Source organism: Pelodiscus sinensis, chromosome 3 (genome assembly GCF_049634645.1).
Source record: "Pelodiscus sinensis isolate JC-2024 chromosome 3, ASM4963464v1, whole genome shotgun sequence".
Taxonomy (NCBI): Eukaryota; Metazoa; Chordata; order Testudines; family Trionychidae; genus Pelodiscus; species Pelodiscus sinensis.
Genome location: NC_134713.1, coordinates 96,372,861 through 96,392,134, shown reverse-complemented (window position 1 = coordinate 96,392,134; position 19,274 = coordinate 96,372,861). Strand labels below are relative to the sequence as shown.

Genomic DNA, 19,274 nt, shown 5'->3' with positions numbered 1-19,274 from the left:
GTTGTATGGTCTGTCTGCCCAGAGTGAAGAGAGTCCCCTGGAAGTGTATGATCTTGAAGTGGCCAAATCTCATATGGACCCATGGGCCATGGAGAGATGGGATCTCTTTCCAGGCTGATCTTGTAAAGTGTCAGTCTTTAAGTAATTTTCAGTGAGCCTCAATGCTTCATCTAGAGTCTCCAGTTGGTGTTTCTACCTCTGCTCTCATATAGGAGCAGGGAGAATTCAGAAGAATTGCTCCATAGTTATAAACTCAGGCTACGTCTACACTGCAGGCTTCTTGCCCAAGAAGTTTTTTGCAGAAGAGATCTTTTGCAAAAACTTCTTGCGCAAGATTGCATCCACACTGCAAAAGCTTATTGGAAAAGTGATGTGCTTTTGTACAAGAGAGCGTCTAGACTGCATGGACGCTCTCTCACAAGAAAGCTCTGCTTGCCGTTAACAGAACGGCCAGCAGGGCACTTGTGCTTGTTTCGATAGCTGTTTTTGTGCAAAAACTTCCTGCTGCTCATCCACACACACCTTTTTGCGCAATAACTCTTGCGCAAAAAGGAGTTATTCCTTGTAGAAAAAGGAATACCTACACCTCAAAAACTCCTCTGTTCTGCTGATTCGCTGTAAATGTTATTGCATAAAAATGTGCTTGAGGTGTGGATGCTCCATGAGTTTTCACGCAAAAACTCTGCAGTGTAGACATAACCTCAGCCACCTGCCTGCCTGTCCTTATTTCTGGTTTCATCTGCTTCCATCTGATGTCTTTAAGATTCAGTGCTAGCATCTTATGTTGTATGGACAGGCTAAACTTTGGTTTGCTGAAACCATGACAGTAAGTCTCCTCATTTATTTTGAATATGGCTGCCTTTGTCATTTGATAGTTGAGAGAAGATTGATGATCTACTGTGCCGAAGGCTGTCTATGATGCTCCCGTCAAGACATCTGCCAAGCAGATCGCCCTCATTTCAGGATTCCAGTAGGCACAAGTTGCAGCACATTGAAAAGTCTCTAAAATGGCCTCTGGGTTATTGCTGAGCATCCTCTTCAATAACATAGGGATGTCTGACCAACCTCCCACATCTATCTAAACATCAGCCATCAAATGTGAATGTCTTCCAGCCAACACTCGAACTAAGTTATCCAGATGCTTTTGCTGAGCAACTACCATCACTAACATTTGCTGGTTTTGATATTGAGCCAGGGTTTGGGCTTCTTGTTGCTGGGCCACCACTTGCAACTCATTTATAGAGGGCCTTCAAGATGTTGTGTCAGAGCTTGCATATGTTGATGTTGCTTTTGCATGGCTGTCTGTTCTAAGGGTGTAGTGCATTGTGGGGCTAATAGTCAAAGGCTTCCTCCGTCTTAAAATTCTTTGTGGATTGAAGGGTCTTATGTGTGATTATATGCAGAATCCCACTTCAGTACTACATCTCGGTGGACACCCTTGCATCCAGAGCACTTCCTCCTGTCTAGGTGTGGTGCTACACGTGTCCTTTCACTCTAGCATGCCCTTCTGGCTTCCGTGTAGTCTGTCATCTTATGAGGCCTAGCTCTCCTGATAACAGTGCAATCTGGCCTCTTTTGTGGATAACAGAAAATTCCAAAAGTAAGGAACTCGAAGTGCAAAGGCCTGAAAGCCTCTCCTCTGGTCTTTGTCTGACACTCATAGTCCTTGGCTTTCCCCCAGTCCCAAGGAAAGGATAAGGGAACCCAGGTCCACCTGTTCTATTGGATTCCAGTTGAGGAAGCCTTTTTCAGAACTGTCAAAATTAACCTTTCCCTTGTTATACCCCTCAGCTGCTTGCTACCTCTGTGGACTTTCTACCTGTTTGTTCTGTTTCTCTCTCTGGAGTGTTGGAGTCTCTGGCAGCTTCTCACTAGTTTGTTAGCAGGAGCTTCTTTCCATAGTTCCTCTGTCAATGGCAGCTACCCGATATTCCTCCCTTACAGCCCTTTTATCCTATGCTATGGGGCTGCTAATCAATTCCAGCTGAGCCACGCAGGCAATTTCTGTGTTGAACATTGATTGTCAAACCAGCATGGGTTGTATAGATCCCATGACCTGCAGGAAGCAATAACTGACTTTTTTTTAGGACTATAGCAGAGTCATTCAACTTCCCTTTCTCTCTGGCTGTGTCCAGACTCGGGTTTTTTTCGGGAAAAGTAGCCTTTTTCCAAAAAAACTTCACCTGCGTCTAGACTGCAGCCGCGTTCTTTTGAAATTAAATCGAAAGAACGCGGCTTTTCTTTCGACGGCGGTAAACCTCATTTCATGAGGAAGAACGCCTTCTTTTGAAAGTGCTTCTTTCGAAAGAAGGCGTTCTTGAATGTAAATAGGGCTTCTTCGAAAGAGAGCATCCAGACTCACTGGGTGCTTTCTTTCGAAAAAGCGGCTTGCTCTTTCAAAAGTTCCGCGTGCAGTCTAGACGCTCTCTTTCGAAAGAGGCTCTTTCGAAAGTATCTTTCGAAAGAGCCTTTTTCGAAAGAGGCTTGCAGTCTAGACATAGCCTCTGATTGCCAAAACATTGAAAATGTGCTTAGCCTCTCATCCGATTGCGGATTGAGTGAGTTCACCAATGTTTTAACTATCCTTTTCTTAGGCATTGATAGCAATTGAAAGCATCTGGTTATCATGTTTGTGAGCATACATGTGCACATGCTTAATTTTGAAATGTTCTGGAGAACTAGGGTCAGAGTTAGGCCTTCTCCTTGTCAAAGTTGCACCAAATGTGATTTCAAGTTATTTAGTTAAAATGTTCCAAACTGCCATGTGGACATTCTTCATTTGACCAAAACTTACCTATATCAACTTAGCTTATCTATCAAGTTAAGGTGAACTGATTTGAGCCAAATTCTGTGCACACAGGGATTGTACTGTTTTAATTAAATAGGTTTAAAATCTCGTTTCCAGTTAATCTGCAATTTTGAAATTTACTCATAATATTGTTAGTTACTTTTCTCATTTCACTCATATCTTTTGTTCCCCAACCATGTGAATTACCCCATCTTAAAATCCATTAGATCTACTGGGACAAATTCAGATGTGAGGATGTTTAAATTACATATTGGGAAATGAATAGAAATCTAAATTGGTGTAAACTGATGTTACTTCCAGGGACATCATAGATTTCAATAAGAGCAAGGCATTGTTCCATATCATAACACATGAAGCCAAAGGTCTTCTTAAACAAAATTTGTTTAAGAACAATAGCAATCTGCAAATAAAACAGCTAAAACTTCTTCTGGGGTGTGATCTTGTTGTTAAGGCATAGCACTGGGATTTAGGATAAGAAAATTAAATTCCTGGCTCTGCCAGACTTTTACTCTGTGATCTTGGGCAAGTCACCTAACATGGGCATCATAATATTTTCCTGCTTTAACAGGTTGTTGTGGGAAATCATTCATTAATATTTGGATGGTCTCTGTTTCTGTGGTGATGGAATCCAAATGAATACCTACATAAAATAAAATTTGCAAATACTGTCTGTTCTGTTTATAACTAGAAAAGAACTCTCACTATTCAGTAAGCAAACCTAAATGCTGGGAAGATTTCACTTCTGTGGCTGGTTGATAACACCAATGCTACCGTTTAAAAAAGATGTCCCTCGTGTCTTTTGAAAATTCATCTTTCAGTATTCATACTTAGCATATATATTACAGGTTTTATAACTAATTACCATACTGTTTTTCTATACGACAAAGTTAATGGAATTCTATCTTTTGATTGAACACACTATGTTACTGAGAGATAAGGTATTCATCAAAAATACAAAGCTAGAGCACATATTTTCAAGCTGATCATAATATAAATAAAGCAGGTCAAATTCACTGCTGGTATATTCTTTGCTTATTTGCTTTTGCTTACACCAGCAGAGAATGGATACTATTATCCTATTGATTTTGTTACCTCATATTTTACAAAGTAAGTTTACATAAAGTCCACTAAATCACTCATTGGCTACAGTTCATTAATTTCCTTAATCGTTTAAGCATCAGAATGGGACCATTTTCATAAACACCTGTGTTTCTAACTGAGGTTGTCTTGGATTCTAACGTACCTGTGTATATGACGGTGGGGTTTTTTTAAGTTGAAAGAAAGAGTGATTTTTAATGGGGAGGAAGTTAAATGTTACATAACCACTAATGTAACAGGAATTAAGATGATGGCATCAATTCACAATCTGAAAATGTAAATATTTCTTTAAAACCATGGAGAATCAGAATTTTAGATAAAGAAGAAAGATCAAAGTAAAGTTTTCAAGAGCACCAACTAATTTTAAAACCTCATTCCCATTTTTAAAAGTGATAAAGGCACATCATAGCCTAATTAACTTTTAATGAGACTTAGGCTCCTCAGTGCCTATGCCATTTTTGAAAATAAGCTTTTAAGCTTCTAAGTCACTTAGAGCTTGTTTATACTGCAGTTGGGAGCATGCTTCCCAATGTGGGTCGACAGACGTACGCTAGCTGCACATGAACTATTGCAATAAAAATAACCATGTGGACATTGTAGCATGGGTAGTAGCATAGGCTAGCTGCCAGAGTCCAAACCTGCCTGACTGGCTGGGTGCCTCACTCAATCCATCACTTATGCCGTAACATCCACAAGGCTGTTTTTTGCACACTAGTTCCTGCAGAAATGGCATGAATCTGTATACCCAGGATGGGAGGCATGCTTCCAGGTGCATTGTAAACACGCTCTTGGGTGACTTTTGAAAATGTTGCCTCCCCACACCACTTAATATCATTTTGAAACTTATATCACATCCAGAAAGGTCAAGCAGAAAATATACTTACTACACTAAAAGAGACGAAAGTCAGATGGCCAAAGATTTTTTTTTTAAAGTCTCCAGGTATCTTTTCCCTGGAGTAGATCCTCTTATTTTCCCTCTTCTTTCATGCCAGGTGATGTCATTGTGGTCAGGGCCAGCTAACATGGCTTTTCTGATCTCTGTATAGATTGTATTCAGCAGTTTAAAGGTACAGTAATTGCTAATGTAGTGAGAACGCTAGATTTTTGTCCTTTTTTCCTTTTAGCATGTGTAAAAATCTTAAATGTTTTTGAATCTGAAATATTTGTTTTCTTTCATTAGAAATCCTAGTTTCTCTTGGAAGACTGGAGAATGTACAGAATGGTAATATTAGAGAGGCCATGCAGGTGAAACTTGATAAAATTGGAGGGGAAATTATTTTTATGCAGTCTATTAAAAATTGTCCTTGAATACTCAAATACTCAAACTGTTGAGGAAAAGCAGACTTTGTTAAATATTTAACAGTCTGACCCTTTCTTAAGGCTAGGGAAGCCACAAAACACATCTAAGACCTATAACAAGTCCTTCAGCTACAGAAGAGACCTTCTGATGAAAGAGAAAATATGGGGTGAAAAGTGGCTTCATTGAAGTAAATGGTTTTGAAAAAGAAATGTGGTGTTTTTATTTATATATAATGAAGAAACAAAAAATATCACAAACCTGAATTTTATTCTCTTTTACAAGTTAAATTAAAAATATCTAGAAAGTCAATAAAAAAAATCATTTGGGGCCTGATCCAACATCCATGGAAGTCAATGAAAGGACTTCCATTGACTGCAATGGACACTGGATTGGGCCCTTTCAGGAAGCATTTTGGGCAACTCTTGCCAACCGTTATTTCATGTAAGAGAAATGGGGTTATCTCCCTTGTGCACTCTAGGCTTCTATCAGCAACATGGCATGTAAATAAGTGAGCTAAAGTAAAGGAAAAGCAGAAACTGTTCCTATAGTTCAGTACAGTGGGTGTGTTTGTTGTTAAAGAATATCAACAAAATGACACATTAGAGAGAGAGAATAAATCACAGAATGAGACTGGGAGGCAAAGCAGTAGAGAGGGTTGGAAGCAATTCCACAGTTTGTCTAAATAAAAAAACAGTCCAATCATGTTAAGACCTGAGCCAGTGGGAAAATACAGTTTCACCATGTTAAAATTTTACATTGTTTTTCAGCTGTAACAAAAAGGAGAGCCTTCTTTTAAAAAGTGAAAAATGTTCCAGCAAGATTAGGAACAGGAAGCTAACTCTATGCCAAATTATCACTGATATTCAGCCTTTACAGCTGTGTTCTCTCCCTCACCTTAATTCAGAGATGGGAAATCCCCTTACTTTAGTTTCAGAAAATGTAGAAGTATGAATCTCAATAACTGTCTCAGCCTGTGGCCCTTTCTTTAGACTCTGGAGACTGACCAATGAGATATAAATGAAGACCTCAGTCCGGCAACTGGCTTCATGTGGAAAAATCCTGCGTTTGCACAAAACTCCATTGATACTACTTGGGTCCACAAGGATGTAAGCGGGAGACAGTTGCAGGATATCAATTAGATCTTTTCCTTTCTAGAAAAAAATTTCTTCACTTTCTCAAAATGAAACATTTCAGCATAAATATTTTAATATGATAACACCATTTCTGAAAAACCCAATGTTTTAGAATTTTCATCTGTGGCAAATTTTCATTTTTTGTCCTAATTCAGAAATTCTTCTTTGAGTGCTTCTTCATGTCCATTCTTTATAGGTGTGTGCGCACTGCGTGCACAAGTTCCAGAAGCTTTTTCCCTCAGCAGTACCTGTCAGGCCAGTCAGGGAGCCCCTGGGAGTGGCGCCTGCATATCAGTGCATATTTACCCCTGCTTGCCTTCCACCCCTCAGTTCCTTCTTACTGCCCCTGATGGTTGTTGGAACGCTTCTTGCTTGCACTTGCAAGTGTATCCTTAGCAATTCATCTGTAAATAGTTTTCATTTAAATAGTTAGACAGTTGTTAGTAGAGTAGTTTAGTTAGTGTTGGTGGGAGTTTCCCATGATCATTTCCTCTCCTCTGCCTGGGCCGCATGGCTTCAGTCCTTGTTTGGGTGCTTGAAACTCATGCCCTGTGGCAATCCCCACAATGACTGTTCCAAGTGTCTTAGGGAGGGACACCTAACTGATAGCTGCAAGATTTTCAGAGCTTTTAAGGTTAGGACCAAAACAGAAAGGGATGCCAGGCTTACATTTCTACTTATGGAGTTGGCCTTCCAACCTCCGGCACCAGCTTTGGCTCCCGCAGTTTGAAGTGCACTGGCATCGGTGTGTGAGCCGTCAGCAACACTGAGACCTTCTGCAGCACCAGGCCCTGATATGGCACCTTGGCACTGCTCTCAATTCTGGTGCTGCAGAAGAGGATGAAGGCCCGCAAAGGCAGATCCCTGACCCACCACGAGCACAGAGTGCATCTGCAAGTAGGATACTTAGTGGCTCGATCATCATCATCACCAGTCAAACTCGGTGCGGGCAGGCACTCTGGACTTGCAGGACATGCCTTTGGAGGGTGTCTGACAACCCTCCACACCGGATCCCTTTGACCCAGCTCAGGACTTAATAGAGCTGACATCTTCACCAGGCTCGGCACCACCAGCAGAGTACTGTGATGAGTCCCGTGCCATGGCACCACCAGACATTTGGCACCGTGCCCTTTGTCAACATGGGCACTGGCCATCTCATCTACCCACCTGGCACCAGCGCCTCCAGCACGACCACAGTCCCCAGTACCAGGACCTCCTGAAGCACACATGCCGCCTGCTCTTGCTTGTCCGCCTCCAGGGCAAGCCAATGGCTATGGCACATCACCAGGCTCAGCACCACTCACAAGCACCATCGTCTGTGGTACTGCCTTGGTTGGCCTCAGAATGCTCTTTGGAGTCAGAGGCAGAGTCAGTGCTATTGAGAGCCTCGTCCTGCAGGTCTTGATCTCGGCACCACTCATGCTGAAAGCACCGATCATGGCACCATAGCCTGGCTTCTCACCAGGCATGGCCTCCTTAGTGGCAACCTCAAGTCCAATGGCCATTCTAGACCCCATGGGCTTATCATTAAACCCAAGGGCAGACAAGATCTCAGAGGGGTCCACTTACTCCTACCCCCAAGGCACCCCATCAGCTATACCCTTTCCTCAGGCACCAGTGTCAGACCGCAGGCTGAGCTCACAAAAGGAAGAAGGCAGACTACCTGTAGAGAGTGAGACCATGTCTAGCCTGCTGACAGTCTTGGGCCCTCCCCACACCCAAGATAGTCATCAGGGTGGGGAACAGCTGCCACCCAGGGACCACCTTTGTGGTCCCCTGATGAGGCCCTAGCTGACCCTTCACCTTTTATGCTAGCAATGGACATGACAGCCCATCAAGAGCTCTTGAAGAGACTAGCCCAAAACCTAGTGGTCCAGGCAGAGGAAGCTGTGGACAGGGAAGTTGTGGATGAGAGTATTGCAGGGCCCAGGGCAGCACAATTTCATGGGGCCGCTCTCACCAGGCATCTCCTCTCTCACCTGTGTTGCGCGGCGTTTCAGCACGTCGCACAAGCGCTCCTCCACCATGCAGTGCGCGGCACCGGGGAATTTAAAGTGCGGTATCCCGCCGGGCCAGTCTGCCCCTGAGTGCAGAGCCCAGGGCAGTTGCCCCACTCGGCCTGCCCTATATCCACAGCTGGTTGTGGAGGATTTGGTCCCTATGGTAGATATTCTTACAGCAGATGCTCCTGCCAGGGTGACACTCCTGCTAAATAAGACAGTTGCCAAAATCTCCAAAACACTGTGGCAAACCCCTGCTCCGATCCTCCCGACACAGAAGGGGTGGAATGACGATATTATGTGCCCCAATCTGGCCATGAGCACCTATTCGCCCAACCTCCCCCAGGGTCCTTGGTACTGGAGGCTGCCAACTATAGGAAAAGGCAGGGACAGCCAGACCAACTCCAAAAAGTAAAGAGCCCAAGAAGCTGGACCTTGTAGGCCACAAGGCCTATGCCACAGCAGGCCTACAACTGAGAATTGCCAACCAGCAGGCAAAGCTCAGTATATACTCTTACAACTCTTGGGTGACTATGGATAAGTCCAAAGAACTATTTCCATGTGATTCCCAGCAGGAGTTTGGTGCACTGGCAAGAGGCAAGATTGTATCTTGCACCACACTTCAGGCAGCTTTGGATGCTGCATACTCCGCTGCCTGTTCCATGGCCATGGGCATTGTCATGTGGCAGAGTTCCTGGCTGCAAGTCTCAGGTATCTCACCCGAGGTGCAAACCATATTCAGGATCTTCCGTTTGAAGGGTCTAGACTGTTTTCTGAACAGACAGACAGCAAATTGCATAGCCTCAAGGACTCCAGGGTCACATTGAAGTCTTTGTGCATTCATATGCTGGCCCTACAAAGGCATCCCCTCTCCACCCTTATCAGCAGGGCCCAGAGGTCGGACTCCAGCAGGAGGAGGAACCATAGTAATAACAGAAGGGACAACAGGAGACGGTCCTGTTCTACCTCAAACCAGGACGCAGGCCTCTCTAACAAGGCACAAGGGCCTGGGTCAGGCTTTTGAAGGTGCGCCCAAGGATGGAGTTACAGTCCCAACACTAGATCATCCCTTTGTCAACTGTTTATTCCACTTTCACTGTGCCTGGAGCAGGATCATCTCGGATTGGTGGGTCCTAGACACAGCAGTGGGATATTCTATCTCATTCCTTGCTGTCCTATCCTGCCATGCTCCTCCCACAGTCCCTCTTCAGGGACCTTCTCACAAGCACCTTCTTCATCTGGAAGTTTGTTCGCTCCTGCACCTGGGGGCAGTGGAATTGGTTCTGCCAGAGTTCAGGGGAAAGGGGTTTTACTCCTATTACTTTTTAATCCCAAAATCCAAAGAGGGTCTTCTCCCCATTCTGGATCTCAGAGAGCTCAATGCCTTCGTAAAGAAGACAAGGTTCAGAATGGTCACATTAGCTTTGATCATTCCCTCCCTTGATCTAGGGGACTGGTATGCCACCCTTGACTTAAAAGATGCATCTTTCCATATTTCTGTTATTCCACCGCCCAGGAAGTTCCTCCGATTTATGATCGGAAGAGACAATTACCAGTTTGTGGTCCTCCCATTTGGCCTGTCTGCAGCCTCCAAGGTCTTTAAGAAACATATGGCAGTGGTGGCAGCCTTCCTCAGGAGGTGCAGAGTGCAAGTTTCCCCCTACTTAGGTGACTGGCTAATCGGGGCATACGGACCTGGTCAAAGATACCTTTATTCAACAAGGTCTAATGCTAAATGAGGAGAAGTCCACCCTTGTCTCACAGATAGTAGAGTTCATGGGAGCACAGCTGAACTCAACAACAGCTATGGCATCCCTTCCAAGGGCCAGGTTCATAGCCATAACAGACATTATTCTGGGTCTATGGGCATTGCCTCTGACAATAGCCTGGAATTGCATGAGGCTGCTAGGCCATAAGGCATCATGCACATATGTGGTGCAGCATGCCAGGCTATGCCTCGCCCCTTGCAGGTGTGGCTCACTCAGATATACAACTCAGCTCATTCACCAACAGATATAGTGGTCTCACAACCCTCAGAAGTCCTGGTCTCCCTGGACTGGTGGCTTCAGGAAGATGTGGTTTGTGGATGCGGTCCCCTTCACCAGGCAGACTCCATCAGACCAATTAGTGACGGACACTTCGGACATGGGTTGGGGAGTGCATCTCGTGGACCTCAGGACACAAGGTATGTGGGCATGTGCCAAGCAGTCACTGCATATAAACACATTAGGGAACTGACAGCAGTTTGTCTTGCTTGTCAGGTTTTTTTGCCTCACCTGAAAAGCAGATGCATTTCGGTGCTGACAGACAATATGGCAGTAATGTTCGATATCAACAGACAGGGTGGAGTTCAATCTTCTCCCCTGTGTTAGGAAGCCCTGGCCCTATGGGAACTCTGTATCGCACATGCAATTCACCTGGAGGCTACATGCCTCCCGGGGACATGCAATTTTCTGGCAGACCACGTGCGTCTTTCAGAGCACCTGAGTGGTCCCTCAGGCATGACATAGTCCAAGATACCTTCTGTAGGTGGGGGTTTCCCCACTTAGACTTTTTGCTCTGCACAGCAATAGCAAGTGCCAGCGCTTCTGCTCATACCTGAATCACAGACTAGGGTCGGTGGGGGATGCGCTTCTCATACACTCGCTTCCATGCCCCCAGTATGCCTTTCTCCCCTTCTTGTTAACACACCAGGTCCTCCTCAGGGTGCGGAGGTACAAGGTCTTAGTGATCTTGGAAGCTCCAGTGTGGCCCTGCCAGCACTGGTTCCCCACACTGTTGGATCTATCAGTAGAGGGGCCGTTTGCTCCCATTGCTCCCCAACCTGATTACCCAGGATCTAGGTCAGGGCCAGCTCTGTCACCCAAATCTCCAGTCCCTACATCTCACAGTATGGAAGATTCGTGGTTGAGGAGAGTTGAGTGCCTTTGTTTGGAATTAGTGAGGAGAGTGCTCTTGGAGAAAGGAAACCCTCCACTAGAGCCATGTATGTGGCTAAGTCTCATCATGGGCATCGCAGAAGAGGGTTGACCCACTCCAAAGGCCTATCCCACTTTTTCTTTGTTAGAACTCAGGCATCAAGGTCTGTCTACTTCAGTGTTGGTCCACCTAGCAGCCATTTCGGCATTCCACCTGGGAAAGCAGAGTCGAATTTTCACTAACGCAACAGTTAAGCGGTTCCTGAAGGGGATGGAGAGATTGTACCCTCATGTCTGAGAGTCCCATCACAATGGGACTTCAACCTGGTTCTCATGAGACTCATGGGCCTCTGGCAGAGCTGTTAGCTACATGCTCCCTAATGCATCTCTCCTGGAAGGTGACATTCCTGGTGGCCATCATGTCAGCTAGAAGGGAATCAGAACTAAAAGCCCTCGCATGAGAGCCCCCATACACCATATTCTTTAAGGACAAAATTAAACTATGTCCTCACCTGATGTTCCTGCCCAAGGTGGTATCACAATTCCATACGTCCCAGGACATTTTCTACTTGAAACCTCACTCCACTCACAAAGAACAGATATTACGCTCATTAGATGTGAGGAGAGCATTAATGTTTTATTTGGAAAGAACAAAGCCAATCTGTAGGTCCACGCAGCTCTTTATTTCAATAGCAGAGAGGATGAGGGGCCTTCCAATATCGGCCTCGTGCCCATCTTTGTGGATTGCATCATGTGTTAGGACGTGTTATGGCCTTACAAATAGACTGGCTCCTCCCATCACAGCCCATTCCACAAGGGAACAAGCCTCATCCACAGCCTTTCTGGCACAGGTACCCATCTTGGATGTCTGCAGGACAGCCACTTGGTCGTCAGTGCACATGTTTACCAGCCTAATAATTGCGCATTAGGCAGGGATGATGCAGCCCTTAGTAGGGCAGTGTTTCAGTCCATGTCATTTAGTCTCCAACCCCACCTCCATAGATAGAGCTTGGGAGTCACCTACATAGAATGGACATGAACAAGCACTTGAAGAAGAAAAAATGGTTACTTACCTCTTGTAACTGTTGTTCTTCAAAATGTGTTGCTCATGTCCATTCACAATCCCAGTCACTTCCCCTTCATTGGAGATCTCTGGCAAGAAAGAACTGAGGGGGTGTAGGGCCAACAGGGCTATATCTGCGTTGATATACAGGTGCCATTCCAAGGGGCTCCCTGGCTGGCCCAATGGGTACTGCTGAGGGAAAAAGCTTCTGGAACTTGTGCGCATGGCACGCATACACCTGCATGGAATGGAGATAAGCAACACATCGAAGAACAGTTACGAGAGATAAGTAACCATTTTTTCCATTTTCTGACCAGTTCTAAAGCATATCTTCACATCATTCTCCTCTCACTTACACATGATGCATCTCAGTTCAGATATTCTGCTCTTCTCTCATTTAGTGTTCTCTAATTCACTCATACCCCTCCTCAGCCAGAGAGCTTGTCCCCTGGGCTGATCAGTGATGTTCTTCATCTTCCATCCGTTCTAATACACTTATGCAGACAGAACTATAATTAAAAACTGAGTCCAACTCCAGTAGAAGTCAATAGGACATCTCTTATTGACCTAAATAGGAATTGCCAGACCCTTAATTATGTGCTCACTGTTTTTAAAATAAACTCTAGTGTAGTTCTAGAAAAATTTTAGCCTCTGGCCAAAAATTCCAGAGGCTAAAGTTTTATCCACTGCCTAGATACAGCATTGAATATGGGTATTAACCTGCCCAGCCTACTGCATCATGGTAGTTCCACTCTATGTTTGTATTAGTCAGCAGCAGTGTGATGCATCAACAGCATACTGGGCCCATAATCCAGAGGGTAATAGACTGAAATAATTGTTTGCTCCACTGTTTTAGATGCTCAGGTTCCAATGACCTGGTAAAAGAATCTAGCTCAGCAGTTCCCAACCTTTTCCAGATGGGGACTCATTTTGACAATTCAGGAAGACTTGGTGACCCAAGGCAATTAAAAAACAGTGGTGGGGGGGACGGGGACAGAGCCCCCTAGGGAGACATTTGGTGATCCTTTTGAAATGTAATGGCAACCCGTATTTGGGACGCGACCCATAGGTTGGGAAACTCTGCTAGATGGAACAAAAGGAAGACCATATCAAAATTTAGTAATGCTTGTTTAATTCTGGTGAGATGTTTTCTTTAGGTTTTCTAGTTAACACATGGATTATTATTATGATGGAGAGAATGAAAGCTGTATAAGCCAATACACTTTAGTCCTCATCATGTAAACCTACCATTAAGGAAAATATCTATTTCATTGTATTATTTGATAGCAAATAGAGATATGCAGTGCTGCCTCTGAGTGTGCAATGCAAATGTATGACATATTCCTATATCACTGAATTAAAAAACATGCTTTGTTGAAAATTATATTCAATGGCTAGTTAGCTAGATATCAGTATTTCATGAGTTCTGAAGTCTCATCTACAACAACAAAACAATGTAGTATCTTTCATTCGTTTTCATTATTGCTTTTTTTAAACATAACCATTAAGTTAATCAAATGAAATGCTGAAATGAAATGAGCTATACAACAAACTAGAACAGGCCTAGAGCAAGGAACACATTTTAAATTATTTTTGTATTAATTTCCATCTCTTTAGTCTCTGATTGTGATGAATGATGTAACAAAAAACTCTAAGGGCCAGATCAAAAGCCTATTGAAGATAATAGGCGCTGTCATACTTTTATTAAAATCAATGTAAAGGTCTCACTTCAGGGGGAGAAAGGTTTAGAGTCTGGGGAACACTGAGCATGCTTGAAAATCCCATGCTACATTTGAATGCAATGTGCCAATTCTTGCAATTAGAGCTGGTGAAAAGTTTTCTGATGGAAATTTTCTGTCAAAAAATGTTGATTTAACTAAATTGAAATGTTTTGTGGGAATGTGTTGATTTAATTGAAATGTTTGTGGGAAATTATCAAAATGTTTTGTTTCAGTAAAGCCAGAGCATTTTGTTTTGATGTTATTGTTTCTACTTTTACAGCACATATTGTGTTACGTATAAATAGTATAATTATTATTTCAACTTTTTTTATATAAGGAAAACCAATGAAATTGAAAAAAAGTGTTTAGATGCTTGTCAGTATGTGTTCCCTTTCTGCTGGCTATCTGTCCCATGCACCAGAGATCAGAACACTTTAGTCAGACTTTCCATTGGTTGCACCTGCATTCTTCACATTGTCAAGCCCCTTCCTGAAGGCAAAAGTGGGACACAGCAACAACCCAACCTTCAGTTTCTTTCTGATCACCTATGTTCTGTGAAAAATTCTGAAATTTCAATATTTTGTTCTGATTTAGAATTAAACCAGATTTTGAAATCTTAGAATTTGCCAAAGCATTAAAATTCCAAATTTCAACTATTTCTATCTGCAAATTTTTCTCTGAGTGGTCTGGGTTTACAATTAACTGTAATGGGACCAGAGTCATGGACTTTGTTTTTTTTTATAATAAATATACATTTTTCCTACATCCTCCTTTCACTACTTCTTCACCGTCTTTTCTCTTGCTTCTCCACTGCCATTTCTTATTTTACACTTCTCCATTATAAGCCCTATAAGTCCACAAAACTTACATAAGCCAAACTAGAACTCAGGAATTTCAGGCTCCAACTCTTGTGCTTAGTTAATGCCTTTCTGTCTCCCAATCGCTTTTTAAATGCTTAGCCAAGCCCCATTAGACCTTAGCTCCTTGATCAAAAATATGTTCTTTGACTAGTCAGAAGTATAGGCTGTTAGCTAGGGTGATAGCTTGGGACTCTGGAGATGCGGGTTGAGTTCCTTGTTCTATCTCAGGCTTCCTGTGTGATTCTGAAAAAAACACTTAAAAGTCTGTCCATGTCTAAGTTCCTTATCTGTAAATCAGGGATAAAACAGCAATTTTCTGCCTCAGAGGGATATAATGAAATACACGCATGATACATTCTGAGGTGCTATGGTAATAGAGGCCATATAAGGATCACAGATAACAGACTCATTATTCCCTTCCTCAGGTTCTAATTGACTTTACTCAAGTCATTACATATCCAAGGATTTCTGCCATTAGGTTTCTAGTAGCTTTGATTCATTATTCAGGTTTTGTTTTATCGCAACTTAATTATTGTTTGATAATGAAAAGATACTGTAGCTGCTTTTCTACAACAACTCAAGGCTGCCTAGTGATATGCTCTACTTAAGCATGTGGGAGACCTGGAGTCAATTTTCAAGCTATTCTCTCTCAACTCTCCTGGAGAGAAGAAAAAAAAGCATTTCTTGTAATTAAAACATCACTTTACTTAGCCTAGCAGATTGAAAATTCTGAATTAAGAAACACTGGTCAGCATGATTAAAATCTAAACATATTTGGCAATAACTAGCATTTCTGAGCCTACTTGTGATGGCCATCTTGCTAAAAATGTTTAACAATGAAATTACATTTAAACTGTTACCTTTTAAATAGCCTCTAAAACCTCTCTACCATAGATTCTCCTGGTGACATCAATTAGGAAAATGCAGTCTCCTTCTTTAGGTTTTTTAACTTAGGTTAAACTAACCCATATTGTGATAAAATTCTAGTGATGACAAGACAGTTGTAATTTAACTCATGTTATTGGCTGTTGGGGGTCAACCCTAAAGGGCATTAGAGGACTTTTAATAGAACTTTTAATTAAAAAGGTTATTATTATTATCTATTATTATTTATTATTTAAGTCATAACAACAATCATAACAAAAAGTATTAGGTACCATTGAATATCATGGGTTCTACTGTAATTCACTTTATATGGTGTCAGACCATAATTCAATAGTAGTGTGCATAACTGAGTCTATGTTTTCACTGATATGTAAAGCTTACCCAGACTGACCAAAAAGGTGTCAACATGGGAGAGAGGGAGTAATATATCTTTAGTTACCTGAAAAAAGTAGCCCTTCCATTTTTTTCAAAGGTCTCAGATACTAGTTTAGTTATGAAATAACTATGAACTGGAAAAACAATAATAGGTATAAATGTGAAATGTGCATCTTATTCTGCCACAAAATTTTGTATTTCGTGTTCTGTATTTTGTATTTTACCACAGAGTGACTATCTGAGCCAGAGACTAGGGGTACAGCTTGACTACAAGTTTTTGTCGGAAAAATGTATGCAAAATGCGTTCCACATTTTGCATACCTTTTTCCATTTCGTTTGTTGGAAGAGGCTTTTCTGACATTTGGCCTGTTTAGACTGGGCTAAATGTCAGATAAAACCCTCTTTCAGAAGTTCCCTTCTATCTCGTAGAACAAGGAAAACGGGGGCTTCCAAAAGAGCGCGTTTGCTCTTCCACAAAAAAAAGCAGACAAGCAAACGCATTCCCCAGATGTCGTGGAGTTTTTTTGGGATGCCTACAGTCTAGCCATACCCTAGATGTCAGAACTCTTAGACTCTGATCCAAAGCCCACTGAAGTCAATGTGAATCCTAGAACTGTCTTCAATAAGCTATGGATGAGGCCATTGCTTTCCATTTCTGAATCTGCTATTGACTCACTGAAAATCCTTGAACGAGTTACTTAGAAATTAAAAAAAAATCTCCTGCTTTTGTTTTTAGAAGTTCATATTTAGACACCTACTGATAAGTGTCTCAAGCCAGACAACCATAAACAGGAGCATGCAAAATCAGTGGACACATTTGACCATTCTCTGTGCCAAATTCATCTCTGGCATAACTCAAGTGACAATTGAACTACATCAGGGCTGAATTTGCTCTTCTGTAACTCAGTTCATCAATCTGTAAAAATCTCAACTAACTCAGTTACTCTTAAATTAAATCAATGCTTATAAATTCCTTTAGATGAAAGGAATAATGAATAGCAATTTCAAATTTGAGTGTCTCCTGTTAGACCCCTAAATAAATGGCTTGATTTGCTGAGTCTCTGAAGCTCCCACTGGAGTTTGCTTCATCAAGATCAGGAATGCAGTTGGAGGCATGTATTGCTGTTATGAAGCATAACGGGACTTTTTTTTTCACAAATCTCTGTATAAAGTGTATTGTTTTCAAAATATTGTGTTAGATTATTGGCTTCTTTCTTTCTTGGTGAGGGGAAAGCTTAATTTGGTGCTTGACTATTCTGCTACTGTTCTTTTCAATATTACACAGATATTAAAGTAAAATCAAGAACCAAAATATACAAAACAAAGAAATCCACAAGAAAAAGAATTTGACTCATGAAAGGGATACCCCTACTTTCCCTCTTGGTAAAAATGAATCACTACTGAATATGAGACTTAGGTACAAAAGTTTAACTGTAAGTATTTGCTTTCTTTTTTTACCCCTTTTTCTGTTTTAATCTTGCACCTACATGTTTGTGGTTGCTATGAAACATAAATGACATTTACTTCAGTGGTATCCACAGAGGGGAAGGAGCTTTACTAAACTCAACCAACAAACCTGGAAATTATTTTATTTCCCCCTGTTTTGCTCAGTTGCTTTGACACTGATCCTAATAGAAGACTATCCCTTGTAAAGACTCAGGTGATTTGTGTTGAACATGGAACCAATATTTTCACATTTGAGACCTAATCCTGGCCTCCATACCTAGCCAAATTTCAATAGGAATTTTGCTTGAATAAACAGCTCTGGATAGGGACAAGTACAGATTTTGATGCAGCACCCCGCTGGTATTTTGTTTAGCATTCCAGTTGGATAAATTTATAGAAGCCCCTCCCTCACTTTGGTACTCAGATGTGCTCCATGAATGAGCATAGTATTTTTTCAACACAATCAATGAAAGTGCAATAAAGATTATTTAAAACTAAAGATTGTTTGCCTGGAAAGCTGACAGAAACTGTGGGCCTATCCAAAGCTCACTGATGTCAGTGAGAATTCTTCCCACTTGCTACAATGGGTATATGATTGTAGGCCAAACCTCTAGGCCTCAACACAGACAATATAATTTACTGTGAAATACACAAGTAATGAGCAAGGCACAAAGAAATTAACATTAGTAGATTTTTCTGATAAAAGATCCTATGTAACCCAGAATTCTAATTTTTCTGTCCTTATTTTTACAAACTGTTACAAAACTCAGCAAGTAATTATAATAAGGCCACATATTTATTCTGGCAAAAGAAATGAAAATAAGTGAGCCAAAACCTCAGTTTATGCAAAGTTAGTCAGTTTACTCCAACTGAGGATCTGGTTTCTTGTGTTTAAATGACCAAAATATAAATTAACGGATAAAAATAATATCCAAATGGTAATATGCTGTTGAGATTTGACTGTTATATCTGCAGAAGTTCTAAACCAGAGGCTAGGAAGTATGAGTTTAAATTATCTTTTTTGGCACACTTACAGAAATAAAGTTTCAAAAGTTATGAAAGTTGAAGTGAATGGGAAAGAGATTAGGATCATTGTTCTGTCAAGCAAATGACCTTTTCATTTGACTCAGAGAGAAAAACAAAGTTTTTCAGCAGCTTTCTGCAATATGACATTGTGTTTGCCTCATAAATGTGAGACAAACTTTTTATGACCTTTAATCCGTACCATTCAGAAATCAATTAAACATAGAAAAAGTAAAATGACTGAACATTGCTAAGCAAAAATTTGTTTATAGCAAGCAAAACAGCATTTAACAAGATCTATTATATTCCTATAACAAAAATTTAGAATTCTATCCTGACGGCTGTTAGTAATAATTAGGGTTGTAGGTTTGGAATGGAGAAATCATGTTCTGATAAAAGTTGGGGCCATCATAAAATATAAGACAAATATGACATGTTGAATACCTTTCAAAAATAGCTTTTCTGAGTAGTGTTCATTCCCTTGTATGCTCAATCAGGTTCTCTGTTTCTGCTTAAAATCTCAAGTCTTTAAAAAAGCCCATGTGTTTTCTTTTTGAGAGGTGCTGGAAAGTAACTCTAGTTTAGAGTGTTTGTTTTTTGTTCATCTTTAATTCCCACTTCATTGCCATAGAGCTGAATCATG

At 41.7% G+C, this 19,274-nt stretch overlaps 1 long non-coding RNA gene across 2 annotated transcripts in view; it reads right to left on the bottom strand.

The window, feature by feature from the left end:
- LOC142827886 (uncharacterized) overlaps positions 1-19,274 on the bottom strand; it is an 82,430-nt gene that overhangs the window by 23,085 nt on the left and 40,071 nt on the right. For both annotated transcript variants that reach the window (XR_012902680.1, XR_012902681.1), the window contains one exon: positions 12,332-12,559. This is a non-coding gene — a long non-coding RNA (uncharacterized LOC142827886). The remainder of the gene's footprint in view (positions 1-12,331; positions 12,560-19,274) is intronic.